We start from the raw sequence: 12,787 nt of genomic DNA, 5'->3' as shown, positions 1-12,787 counted from the left end.
TCGCAGTAGAAGTACTCCCAGTCGAAGCAGGCAGAGTCCGAGTATGCCCAACCACAGGAAACAAATTAAGACAGGAGCAGGCACATCGGGAGCACGGCAAGTTGGGACGCCGACGGGTGCAGCACAAGTGAACACGCTCAGGCTGGGTCGGAATCGTCACAGTACGGGAAGTCGAAGTATGGCCCGATCTGTCAGTAGGTGCATCCCTTGTGGATCGGCAGGCGCTTCCGTAGTGGCCTCTCCTTCCGCAACGCACAAAGGTGCGGGTCCTTGCAGGGCAAGCGGCAGCGTCGGCCCAGTGGTGCGACGAACCGCAGAGGAAGCACACTCCCACGAGAGTCGACAGCGACGCCGGAGAACCGGGGTTGGACACGCCGGTAGCCGAGGGAGCAGTGGCAGTCGGCGAGCAGAGGGCGTCGGCTTGCGAAGCAAGTGAAGGAGGAACGCTCCGAACGGTGGACGGAAAGTCCCCAAGTCGCGTCCGACGCGACGAAACAGCGTCGCTTGAAAGGGCAGCCAGTAGTAATGCGCGGTCGACGCACTCCTCTTCTATGGCAAGATCTAAGGCTTTCTGTATGGAGAATTCCGCTCCCATCTTCAAAATCTTTCTCCGCAGATTCTGAAACGCGATTCCTGCTACAATTTGGTCGAATGTTAGCATGTCGGTACTCGCACCAACATTGCAGAGTCGAGCAAGCCGTTTAACTTTTAGAATGTATTGCACAGCGGTCTCGGCCAGTTGTTGCCATAGGGTCTTGAATGAGGCCCGCAGCCACATCGGATCGACTTGCTAGTCGAAATTCGCGTCCAGCTGCTAGAGCGTCGCAGCATACACGTCTTGCACGGTGTCCGCCAGGATTGCATGGTCTACTGCCGGAATCGGTTCATTCTCCACAGCAAGCAGGTAGGAGTTCAAACCTTCAACACCCAGCGCGTTCAGTAGTAACGCCTTTTTGTGCTTCGGCGTGGCGTCCCTGGCAGCCGCATCGATCTTAACTTGAAGAACCGGACGCCACTGTCCTCGTGGAATAGGAGGCCTATCGGGGCACTGCAGGAACACGGATGGAGGTATCGCAGTGTACATCCCTGTAAAGGAAGGTAGCCGAACCGGAGGACCGAGACAGACGCGTAGCCCAGTATGTTTGGTCTCGATGGTCACGAACTGGTGATCCGCAGAAACGGAGCATCGGTGGGCTGTACCAGGGTGCTGAGCTTGGTAGCCCAAGTAGCAAACGGTCGTATGCCCACCCTCGGCCGGATGCACGGGGATCCCATCCTCGTCGCCAAAATGCAGTAGCGTGCATCGGACGCGACGCACGGAGAACACAGATCACAGCGCCGAAACGCCGACCATCAAGTATGCAGCAGCCGGTAGCCAAGCAGAAACTTTCTTTATATATACAAGCACACTATTGAATGGATGGATTGGTATGGCTGTACCCATTAGTTCGGGTAGCGACTAACGTCACCTAGCTGTAGTACTTAGTGAACCAACAACTAAATTAACCGTCACGACGCGTCGAACGTTCCGCCGCGGCCGCTGACCCGCTGCACCCGCATGGCGGAATAGTATCCCAGGATTCCTAGGCTTGACGTCAGCATAGAGAAAGAAGAAGACAAGAGGGGACACTCCGCAAAACCTGGCCTCAGGAAGTGCGTCACGACTACGTAACGAACTAGTGCTCTCATCAAACGTCAAAGGGCGCAAGCGCAAAAAAAAGTTATAATCAATGCAACAGAATTGTTTTCACAAAATAATAATTATACGCCCAAGTTAGGTATGTTCTTTATACATAAAAACAATTTATTCAACACACCTTACGCGAATATTTTTCTTCAGCCGTACTGTCATAAACACCATCTACCCAGCGACAAGCCCATGCATGACTGACAGCAAGAAGCTTTCGTCGCTTTCGTCAACATCGGCTGCGTCGGCGTTTTCAAGCGTGAGATAACAGGTGAGGCACGTTTTCAAGCGAAGCTTGTTGAATGACATGTTGTTGGTCTTGTTCGGTCATTTTTTTCAGAAAACGGTTACACCTGTGCGAATAAGACACCATGCAACAAACATAGAAAGATGCACACACACGTTGCGCTTCGTGTGTGCGAGTTTGTTTCTTACGTGGCGTCTCATTCACGCAGTTGTAACCTTTTTCTGTAGCTTGTTAGGACTGGGAGGTTCGCTAAAAAGAAAGTTTGTGGCTCTATGCGGCGGCTAGACGGGAACATTGTGCAACGTATGCAGTATAGCAAAGGCGGCACGGCGTCAAGCCGAGGCGACGCGTGCTGCGTCTGCCACGGACGCGAGCGTCTGTGCGCTGAGCATAGCTGGGCAGCTAGGTCATAGGCTCGGTGGCTAGGTGCAAAATATTGAGAAGCGTTCGCTGGGCCTCGCATGCTTCACGACACGTTTCCCGAAGGCTCGCAACAGGAATAATTCTTGGTGTGCCGGAGGCAAATCTGGACTAGCCAAGTGGCCATCATCTTCGTTTCTTCGCTAGCCTTGTGCCACTAGTGCAAGCTGCCCACAAATTTTTTTGACGTTTCCAATATAATTTTACCGCACAAATTTCAACTACGATTTTTCTTCCCAATGTACTGTGCTGATACTGCGTACGCACGAAGGTGTTCTAAAGTTCCCAGGCCGCGATACCATTGCATTACAAGAGATAGCGGCCTGGAAACTTCTGAAGATCTTTGTACGTGGTCTTGACATCTATCTTTGTAAGTCAGAGTTTTATGGGTCAGAGATGTATCACTGGTTTTGTATTGTGCATCGATTAGCTAATCATTCAAAGGGGTTTGCTGGTACACTTATGACGTGCACATATCTTTTTCGTAATTTGACAGCGAAGCATCCACTTACTAACATTTTCAGACCGCGCTGATGCCATGCCGTCCGGCGGTCCAAGCTACGGCAGCTACTGCTGTGTATCGTGGTGCTTCAACAATGGCAGAACGTACAAGAAGCCTGGGACGAGTTTCTTCCGCATACCACGGGACAGCAGGTGTGTTAAAGCTTTTGTATGGTTTGCATGTCTTTAGGCTTACTGTTCGTACTTGCTCAGTGAGGGTAACAATAAAAAATCACTATTCAAGCACTTCCCCTTTCAGCTGGTAGTTCATTGCCAATGCAGGATGAAAGCATGGATGCAGTATGCTGGACGCGATGATCTCCTTAGTAAGCCGGCCAGCCTATTGTACGCAACGTACAGGGTTTGTAGCGACCATTTTACTGCTCAAAGTTTCATGGACCCTGGGCACACAAGGCTTACAAGAATGTCTGTTCCCAGTGTGCAACCAGCTGCACCATGTAAGTGATTGACTGAAACTCAAATATGTGTAATAGCAGCCACTTGTATTGAATCAGTGGCGACAGTTAACCGCGAAGATCTTTGTAGCCGGTGGAGAAACCTCACTATAGAAGTAACACTTGAAGAGTCTTAAATTTTGTGAACTATGGGCTATTACCTTCCTAACAGCAGCCTTACATTTCTGTCATTTTTTGATGCTCTCGACCAGCGCAACTTGTTTTGAAAGACTTTCAAGGGCTATTTCACGTTATCTTCAAGCCTGAGGGCACATGTACATATACCTTTCATCGGTGAAAGCTGGCACTGTTGATAATTCCAAAAATCACAAATTACTTGTTACGTAGTTGGTGCCTTCTCTTTTCTTTCACGTTCGACCAATTTATGCGTTTCAAAGAGCTGTTTAAGTTTCCCCATGCTACAAGCTTTGTAACTTGTACCAACTGCACATATATGCACGTTCTCCAAGCGTCGCTTCAAATAGTGACTGTGACATGACTGCAGAAGCTGCACTGCAAGGTGCGGATGAGCTTCAGTTTGTGTTATTTTAAGCCTCTTACTGACACATTGTCGTAATTTCATTTCTTCAGGACCTGCGGTAGAGGCTTCAAAAAGCGGCTCCCACACATTGAGGTGCCCCGATGAGCAGGGTGCGTTCAGTGTCGCAATTTCTTTTTTTTTACCCAAATTGACTGTTGACCAAACCTCTGCAGGTGGCAGCTCCCTTGTAGCTGGTGAAAGAATTTCTGCTGACTTCGTCTTGCCGGAGAAAACCTTAACCAGTCGTTCAGCTGTCACAAAAGGAACTTGTGTGACCGGTAAGTTGTATGTTCACTTCAACACCAGAGTGGATTGATATTGAGACTTCCGCAGGCCGCTCGCAAGATTTTTTCGACAGCACTGTCCGAGGCACTGAACAAGCTTCACAAGACCCTCCAGAAGATGTCTCCGCCAACAGCTCCATGTCTGAGTGCCCTAGAGAAAATGGTGACTATGCTTTTATTGCAGCTGTTTTTAATGTGCTATTTTATGTTTAGGACATTCTGAGGAAACTATCCTCAAAAGGACACTACGTGTGCACTTACAAAATGTAAGGGTGGGCTCTCAGTGATTTTCATTTTTTTCGTGCATTGTCAACATTGTGAATGGTTTGTTTTTAGGTAGTGGAACTTTGCACCACAGAAAGTTGTGCACCTTGGGTCTGAAAGAGCGAGGAAAGTGCTCGTATGGGATTAGTTGCTCTTTGCTTTTACATCCATTTTTTTGTTTATTGCAGTGCGTTCCTGTGTGCCAGCGACAATGTCTCCATCAATGAAGTACAAGCAAACCATTAAACATCTGCAAGCCAAAGTAGCAGCACAGCGGAAAACTATCAAAAGACTGCGGAGGCAGCCTCACCAAACTAACCACTCATTCGTTGCATACATTGTTTTGGTTACCCGCTATGAGGAGTAGGGACACTGTGTATTCGCTCGAAGTGATTTGCATAACTTAAAAAGAATGTTGGGTATCCTGTCTGTATTTTTGTAGCAAATGCGGGCGAACTGTACACTTTACTGTTGAAATGTCTTCGAGCGGGTAAGGAACACAGTATAAAGTGGGCACAGTTCATGTTATCACGCTTTTTGTATTTTAGCTTCTCATCAACCTTCTCATCTCGCCCATCAAAATTTTCAAAAGAATACCCAAACATGTAGCGTTTGATGGGGCTGCGGACGCTGCCATTTTATTTTTATATAGCTTGTGAGTGATAACGTACGAGCCTTTGTGAAAAATAATGAGCCAAATTGGTTTCCTTCTGCTATTTATTAGCCCTGTAATACCGCTCTCGTAGCACCAATTACGGCCCACAATTCTGGATAAGTGATGACTACAATCTATTTTAGCTCGCAAGCGTCACAGCAACACCCATACGCAAATCGCTTGGGATCTTAAGTTGTTGATGAAGGCGACGCATAAGAAGAGCCACAAGACCTGCCAGTGTTGTAGCATAAAGTTTGTCTTTCACATAGTGAGCAAGCTGCAAAGCCCTACCTTTCTGAGGACAAGCAGGCATCAAGTCTGCTTTTTTTTTCATTTTGGACTAGCTGTTCTTAAGCACAGCCAGCACACTGCAGCTTTGCCTTTCTGCTATATTGTGTCGTGTGGTTTCTGTGCACTCTTTTTTTCTATGCATTATTTTGGTTAACCCCAGGAGTGATTCGCGGCTTCATTGCTGTGTATGTGTCCCTTCTTCGTCAGCATTGTGCGCTGTGTTTTTGCCATAGATCCTTGCTTACCCACGGGCCCGGTGTGTCATACTTCACCAGCTTCTCGGCTTCTGCTAACTCTAGCGATGTGTGCGTTGTCTGTGTTCTCTCTGTATATGTTACAATATTTGTTACAATTTATTTGTAAGGCGAGATGCATTTGTTGTCTACCTTTGTCATATTGTACTTTTTATATTCTCAGACTCTACCTTGCCTTTGAATAAAACATTGCGGATACTCTGTCTCTTTGACTGATATATACATTGATCACTTGTTCCAAAAGAACAAGTGATCAACAAGTGAACAAAAGAGCAAGCGCGGTGAATAAAATCGTAGTGAATTATCACTACCTGCATCTCTCTTTATTAAAACTTAATCGAAATAAAAATAAAAAAAAAATCCAAAATTTGCGCCAGTGAAACCGAAACAGGAAACGCACGTCACTTGCTCTCACCAACCACCAGGTGTGCTAGGGTCGATTGGGCCGCTGGGGTCTACGGGAGTGTCCACTCTTCACCTTTTTTTATTTCTCTATGACGTCAGTGCAAGCTATGTATAGTGAAGGTGAGGGCTGCTAATTTGCAGTGAAGGGTTTAATTTTCACTCGTGCCTTGATTTTAGCTACCAATCAGATAGCCTCCTTCTAGTTCATTCTACCCGAATAATGTCTCTTTTGCCCTCTGTCTCTAAACACCAGTGCTTCGAAAAACTCTGCGCCATCATCCATTATATACATATGTGCAACGCTCCCAAGGGGCCAGCCAACTGGTTCCAAAACCGAAACCACAACACCATGTCACTAACGAACGCTCAGAAAAGCGCGTGCCGCCGAATTCTGGCGATGGTGATGCTGGCACCAGAGAGGCTCGTAAAGGTCAACGCTAAATAAAAACAGGCATCCAAGGACTCCTCGGGCGCACCATCTCTCCTCCTCGGAAGCGTAGTTTCGCCGACCAACCTCCTCACATCAGCCCCCGAACAAGCCCTGGAAAGATCTCGAAGGGGCGTGGTGACCCAGAGTTACGGCGCGTGTCGCAGACGGCTCTCGAAACGTCTCCCCCTTTCCCCAGTCTTGGCTGTGTATCGCGTCAACGAAACGATTGGAATTTTCTGGAATCTAGCGCTAAAGGTATTTAAGCGAGCAGCGGAGAAGGGAAATCGGGAGGTGAAGACAGTTTACGCCAGTTTGCGTAGGCAGGAGACGAGTACAGTTTACGCCAGTGTGCGTAGGCAGGAGATGAAGGAAGTTTCGCACAAGTGTGTGTAGGGTTTTTCCACCTAGTTTGGGTGAAGGCTTTTGTTGTCAGTGACAAAGCAGGTAATGAAGAGGGTTTCTGCCTGAAGAGTGAAGGCGGGCGCTACCAGCAAAAGAATAGCGTGAGTCTAGCGCCAGAAAGCGAAGACGCGTCCTGCAATCGCAACGCGCGGGAAGCCGACGTGTTTCTGGCGAAGAAGTTTGGTGCTTGGAGGGCGGACATTTGAAGACGAGGTTTCCTCGAAGAGAAACTTCGGTGGCAGCGGATCAACAACAGCGCTGTATTTCGAGTGCGTCTTTCCTATGAAAGAAACATTCAATTTTGATCCAAGAACTTTGGACTGAATAAGCGTCTTGGTTGTTAGATGTACGTGATTGCATTGTAGCGTGGAATGTTGTTTGTGTCCATTGTTTCGAGTGTATTTGATTGTACAGTGTAGTCTGTTGTTAGATTGATGAACCAGTGTACTGAACTATTGCCGAGTGTGCATATTTGTGTATCGTTTCATCTGGCATATTTGAGAATATAATTCCGTTTTGCTTATCAACTCTCGGCTCTGACTCGTTCTTTGGACCACAGCCGGCGTCTGCTGGCCCACCAAATGGGACCACTTCTAAATTGTCCGTGCTTTCGTGGTGCAGTTCGGGGGGCCGGTAACTCAGCCCTTGGAATTCGTCCAGCAATCGCCTCCCTAATTAACGGCACCTGTGACACACCACATAAGGTAATCGATGATCTACTTCGTTCTTGTGCAACCAAGCACACGCTTGCGACGGCCTATTATTCCGAAACGAATGGCCTGACAATGTTTGAATTGCACGCTCACCGACACGCTCACTACGCATGTCCCGACTGATCATCGCGACTAAGACATTATTGCTACCCTTCGTAAATTTTGCTTACGATAGCTAGCGCCACGACACTGCTGGATATACTCGATCATCTTTTGCATGAAAAAGAACTGACCTTGACGTTCGATACACTTCTATCAGCTTCTACCCGATCCTGGCCACCTGTCCACAGCATATGCTCTCCACGCTATTAGCACAGCCGAAAAGTCGCATCGAATTGCCCATCGACGCATTTCACACTCGCAGCTCCGCCAGAAACATAGCTATGATAGCCAGCACCGGAACGTCCGCTTTAAACCGGGTGACCTAGCTCGTTCTTCTGTGATCTCCGTCTGGGCATGTTGGCCTGGCCGAAAAGATTCTACCCTAGTACTCCGGGCCTTACCATGTGCTACGGCAGGTAACTGATATGTTACCTATGATCTAACCCCTCTAAACACTTTGGTGGCGTCCGCATCTTCGAACATCGGCCACGTTGCTCGCCTGAAGCCGTACCTTTCGTACGACAGCTGCTAAGAGCCGAGTCGGCGCTTTTGCTGCCGGAGGTCGATGTGGCGTGGTTGGGACTACTACGCTGTGGTTGGTTGGACCCGAAAGGAATGACGGCTGGGATTTCAAAAAATAACAAGGGTTGGGGGAGGCCTGAAAAGACCTTTTTAGGTAAACGAAAATATTAGTAGTGCTAACAGTCGTATTTTAAATAAAAATATTTATTGAAATAAATAAAATAAGTATGTGCTTGTGATATTAGCTTAGTAGCTCTTTTGATTATTTTTATAATTATATACCACTTCGTATATATTTCTGTTGCAATGACCCAGTGCCGGGTGCGAAGAAGAGGATGACGACGTGTTGGTGTTATAAAAAATACATCACCATTTTCAATGCTGGACTCTTTTCTTACTGTGAAGTAGTAATATATCCGCAATGATATCTTCATATTTAGCCATTTTCGATGGTACATACATACCCCCTAGATGCAGGAAAGGGAACCTGTAGACAACCACCCGTGCAATTTGTGGCACGAAGCCACAACTAAACCCGTACGAATCATAGAAAGTTGATCCTCACGCAAGTTGGATATCCCTAGTGGCTTCGTACCACAAACCCAATACGGGTGTTTGTCTCCTTTCCTTTCCTAACCCTTACCCCAACTTCAAACCAGCCCCATACACTGACATGATAGGGATGGAAATGCAGCGACAAACCTTTGCCCCCCCCTCCCCCATGAAGCCCTGCGCACGCTCACGTATCCGTTGCAACGCATCGGCGCATCTTTATGATGCGGCGTCGAGCCCTCTCTCATATCGAGAGAGAGCATGCGGATTCGCGTAGCCATGTGCCCACTCTCTCTATTCGCGGCGAGATCAGGCTGTAGCTGGCAGCAACGTCCCCGTGCAAGTGTGGATGGGTGGTCGGCGGCACGTATACAAGTACACGCAGCGGCGCTTCGTTGCGTGCGGCCTGAGCCGATTGTCGACGAATAAAATGTGTTGACTACAGTTTACTGTTAATATCTACGCTCATATCTACCGAATCGATGCATGATGTCTATGCAACGTTAACATTACCCGTGAGTAAAGCGCATTCTGCCTCTTATAGGGATGCTCGCTGTGGGCGACTTCTCTTCACGCTTTCGCACTTAATCACGCCTTTGCTGTGTTTGTACGTGGTTAACTTGAATTCCGCCTGCTACGCACTGTTGTACCATGAGTGAATTACTTAACTACTTATTTATATCATTGTCATCTGCCTACTACAAAGAAGAGAGAAAGATCGTATAAGTCCCGAATATCTGTGCGATTAGTTTATTACCACCATTTGACTTTATACGCATATGATTTCTTTTTCTCTCATTCTGTTCATCATGAACTGCAAAACAGTCAATAAGTCTAGTGAGGAAAGCTTAGTGGCTGACGGCGTTTTGCGCTACACTGCGTTCACCACGTGTGCGCACATGTTCTTGTACCAGTAAAGATATAAGAGTTCAGCAGAAAGCTTTCACTCGTAGATTACGTGCATGATGATGCTACAACAAAGGTTGATGGGAGAAGCATGTTTTTTTTTTTTTCAGACAAAAAATTACCACCGCCTTCCGTCGGTCACTAACAATTGCACACAAACACTGAAGACATTATAAACAAGATGAAATCTTCAGTGAAATTATACAATATACATAATGTGTGCTATCTGAATTATTTTCAATATTTGGGCTCTCTAAAACTTTCTTAAATCTAAGCACACGGTAACTCTGTTTTAAGTACAGTTTAAGTACTGATTCGTCACAGTTTATGTGATAATATGATTCATATGTAGTGGTACCATGACAAAATGAACACAACTAAGGTTTCTCGCATGATCTACAGTGCCATAGTTGTACCCCTACCAACAGCGAGCAAGTGCATGGCAAAGGGCTTGTATTTTTTTATATACAACCGAGTCACTATAAAACACTGCATTCACACACCATTTAATAGTCCTCATGTTCGGGAGGATGCCAAGAGCATTTCGCAATGTGCTTGAAACAGAAAGCTCCTCTTAAATCTGAAATTATTCTGGTGAATTGAGGGTACGACAACAATAAGCAGCACTCTGAAAAGTTGCACTCGCTGGCCTTATTACAATGCATTAGCAGCCAAGATAGACCAAATGCTTTCGTACGTCTTTTCACGCACACGTAGAAATAGTTACACTCGCGGTGACATGAACGGACAAACCGTACTTTTGAGAACGTGCGTGACGTACACGCACTAGAAACATGACGTGGCTAGCAGACGACGCACGAAGCAATCCATACTTTGCCTTTTCAGCCAGTTGCCGCCAGGCGGAGGCTCTGCTCGACTTCGCGGCCAATAGAGAGACAGCACTGCACGCAAAAACGTTTTGCGCAGACGCGCTGCGATAGGTACTTGGAGTCGGACCTTTATGCGGATGCCTCTTTCGTGCTGTTCCTCCCTGGGGCAGTGATCGAATGCTCTACCTTCCACCCTACTGACACACTGTAATGAGACAAAAGGTCACTGCGGCCGCCATATGACCGAGAAAGGCTTTCTCAACCTACTATCAGGGGTGTAGGCAGAAATTTTACTCGGGAGAGGGGGGACACCTTGACTTGAAGGGAGAACAGGCAGGCAAATGTGGTCGAGTGCCATTTTGTGCTCTACACACCTTTTCACAGGAGCTGCGCGTGGGAGTAAAGGCTAAGGGCGTAGCATAGTCGGTGCATTTTTCAGAGGTCACGCCAATTCGCGCAGCCCAAAGAGGACTATGGCGTCGCCCAGGGAGGCGTTTTTGAAAAGGTCTATATGACATGGCCATGAAAGGGGGGGTAGGGGTGCTGAGCAACCCCCCCACCCCACCTTGACCCCTCCGCTCACTGCCCATGGCTCGAGTTAGATACTTGCAGGCGGGGTGGTGACGAAGCAATCTGCAATGCAATATGCGACAATTGCGCTGCCAAAACCACTTCATCACGGGGCAAGACGCGTTTGCTTTGTTGTGCAGCGAAGTCCATGGTACAGCTACATAATGTTACCCATGGGCGACATCAGGTCACTTAGTAAACGACGAGCATGGTTGAGCACAGTAATTTTTTTATTAAATTCGCAAAAGTAAGCGCAGCGGCACCCATGGCATGAATGATTGAGAAGGTCGAAGAGTGAACAGTAAACAAAAATTTGTTCAGCAGACAGTGATTATCAGATAGCTAGATACTGCAACATTCAGTAGGTGCAACGCTGCAAACAGTTTTCGAATCAATCTATATCTGCTGAGAGAGGCTCTTTAAAAAGGCTTACAATGCTTATGGCAGGCATAAAATGACAGGTGATGCTTATGGCAGGCATAAAACTAAAAAAAGAAGTTTGGTTTTTAAAGGTTTTCTCTGGTAAAAATATCTGGCGATTCGGACTGTGCAACAAGTATCAGCATTAAATGTTTGTTAGAAATGATACTGCACTTGTCTTCTCTATGCTCAACCTTTAACATATTGCTACAATATGTATTATGTACACTGCACAGCAAGTAGATGTGAACGATGTTAGAGCGAATTTGTTTTACAACAATAATACCTGTTGACTTCTTTGGCAGAGTATTAGTATTATTGGGAGGCTTCCAAAATCAATTAGCGAGACTAAAATGTGCAGTATGGAGCTACAACAAAATTAGTGAGAGCCATTTAGTGAGGGCATGGCTAAGAGTGGGCTCCACACTCAGATCGTTGACGTCATTGTTACTAGCATATCATCACTCAGTATGGTACTTGTGGAATGTATCACACCGAACACATAGCACTAGTGTCGATGTCGCAGGGCAGTCTATTTTCTGTTTTTTCTCCTGAGCTTTTCTACGCTGTTTGATATCGAATTAAAATAACTTCTACGTGACGAATGCCATTCAAATTTGGCCAAGAAGACTTATGCATACTAAGCGATCGAATGATGGGAACATCTCGATCTTGAAATTTCATGCGAGAGCTCTTTTAATAGTTTCCTGTCGGGAAAGACGATGTCGTTTCCCTTGCAACAAATATCGTGTTTGCATACTCGTCTGTACATTGAAAACATTTTACGGTTTTATGACGCAAGCTTTCACTTTTGCTGCCAGTGCGCTGTCGTACGTAAGTTTGGCAAGTTGTTGACCGTCGCTGCTGATCTCCCGGCCGCTAACGCAAACTTCGTATCACGCACGGGGTTCTTGGTTCACCCCTAGTGCAATCTTTTTGATGCCGAATCCTCATGTTTTGGACAAGCTTTCCGTGACAACGTACCAAATGGCAAGCTAGACTTCCATCGGTAGTGGTCACGCGAATCTAAGTTGCCGTTTGGTACCGAATCAACGAAACTTTTGCGGTGGCCGCACTTGACAGGAAGGGATACATATCGTTAAATAAAAACAAGGGCGGCACGTCTAGCGCTTGAATAGTGGCTCGCGATTCGATTGCGATGTCATAAATAGTGTATGCACCCATGAAATGGATTGGTTGGCGTCTTTCAACGTATCAAATTCTGGACATGACATAGTTTCTGTGTGATGTGGATAATCGAGGCGGTCTGGTAGCCGGCGAATTCTTGCGATGGTGCTTTTACTTGTTAGACACCCCCCTCCCTTTCCTTTTTTTG

General features: G+C 46.8%; 1 long non-coding RNA gene across 3 annotated transcripts; it reads left to right on the top strand.

The window, feature by feature from the left end:
* The first annotated feature begins 1,858 nt into the window (after positions 1-1,858).
* LOC142788367 (uncharacterized) lies at positions 1,859-7,363 on the top strand. Of its 3 annotated transcripts, none has more exons than XR_012889336.1 (4): positions 1,859-1,958; positions 2,879-3,961; positions 4,025-4,298; positions 4,588-7,363. It is a non-coding gene; the product is annotated as an uncharacterized LOC142788367 (long non-coding RNA). The 3 variants fall into 3 exon arrangements; XR_012889335.1 differs by lacking the exon at positions 1,859-1,958 and having other exon boundaries at positions 1,971-3,961; positions 4,025-4,129; positions 4,185-4,298; XR_012889334.1 differs by lacking the exon at positions 1,859-1,958 and having other exon boundaries at positions 1,971-3,961.
* The last annotated feature ends 5,424 nt before the right edge of the window (positions 7,364-12,787 follow it).

Source organism: Rhipicephalus microplus, unplaced genomic scaffold (genome assembly GCF_043290135.1).
Source record: "Rhipicephalus microplus isolate Deutch F79 unplaced genomic scaffold, USDA_Rmic scaffold_56, whole genome shotgun sequence".
Taxonomy (NCBI): domain Eukaryota; kingdom Metazoa; phylum Arthropoda; class Arachnida; order Ixodida; family Ixodidae; genus Rhipicephalus; species Rhipicephalus microplus.
This window is presented reverse-complemented; position numbering and strand designations above follow the sequence as displayed.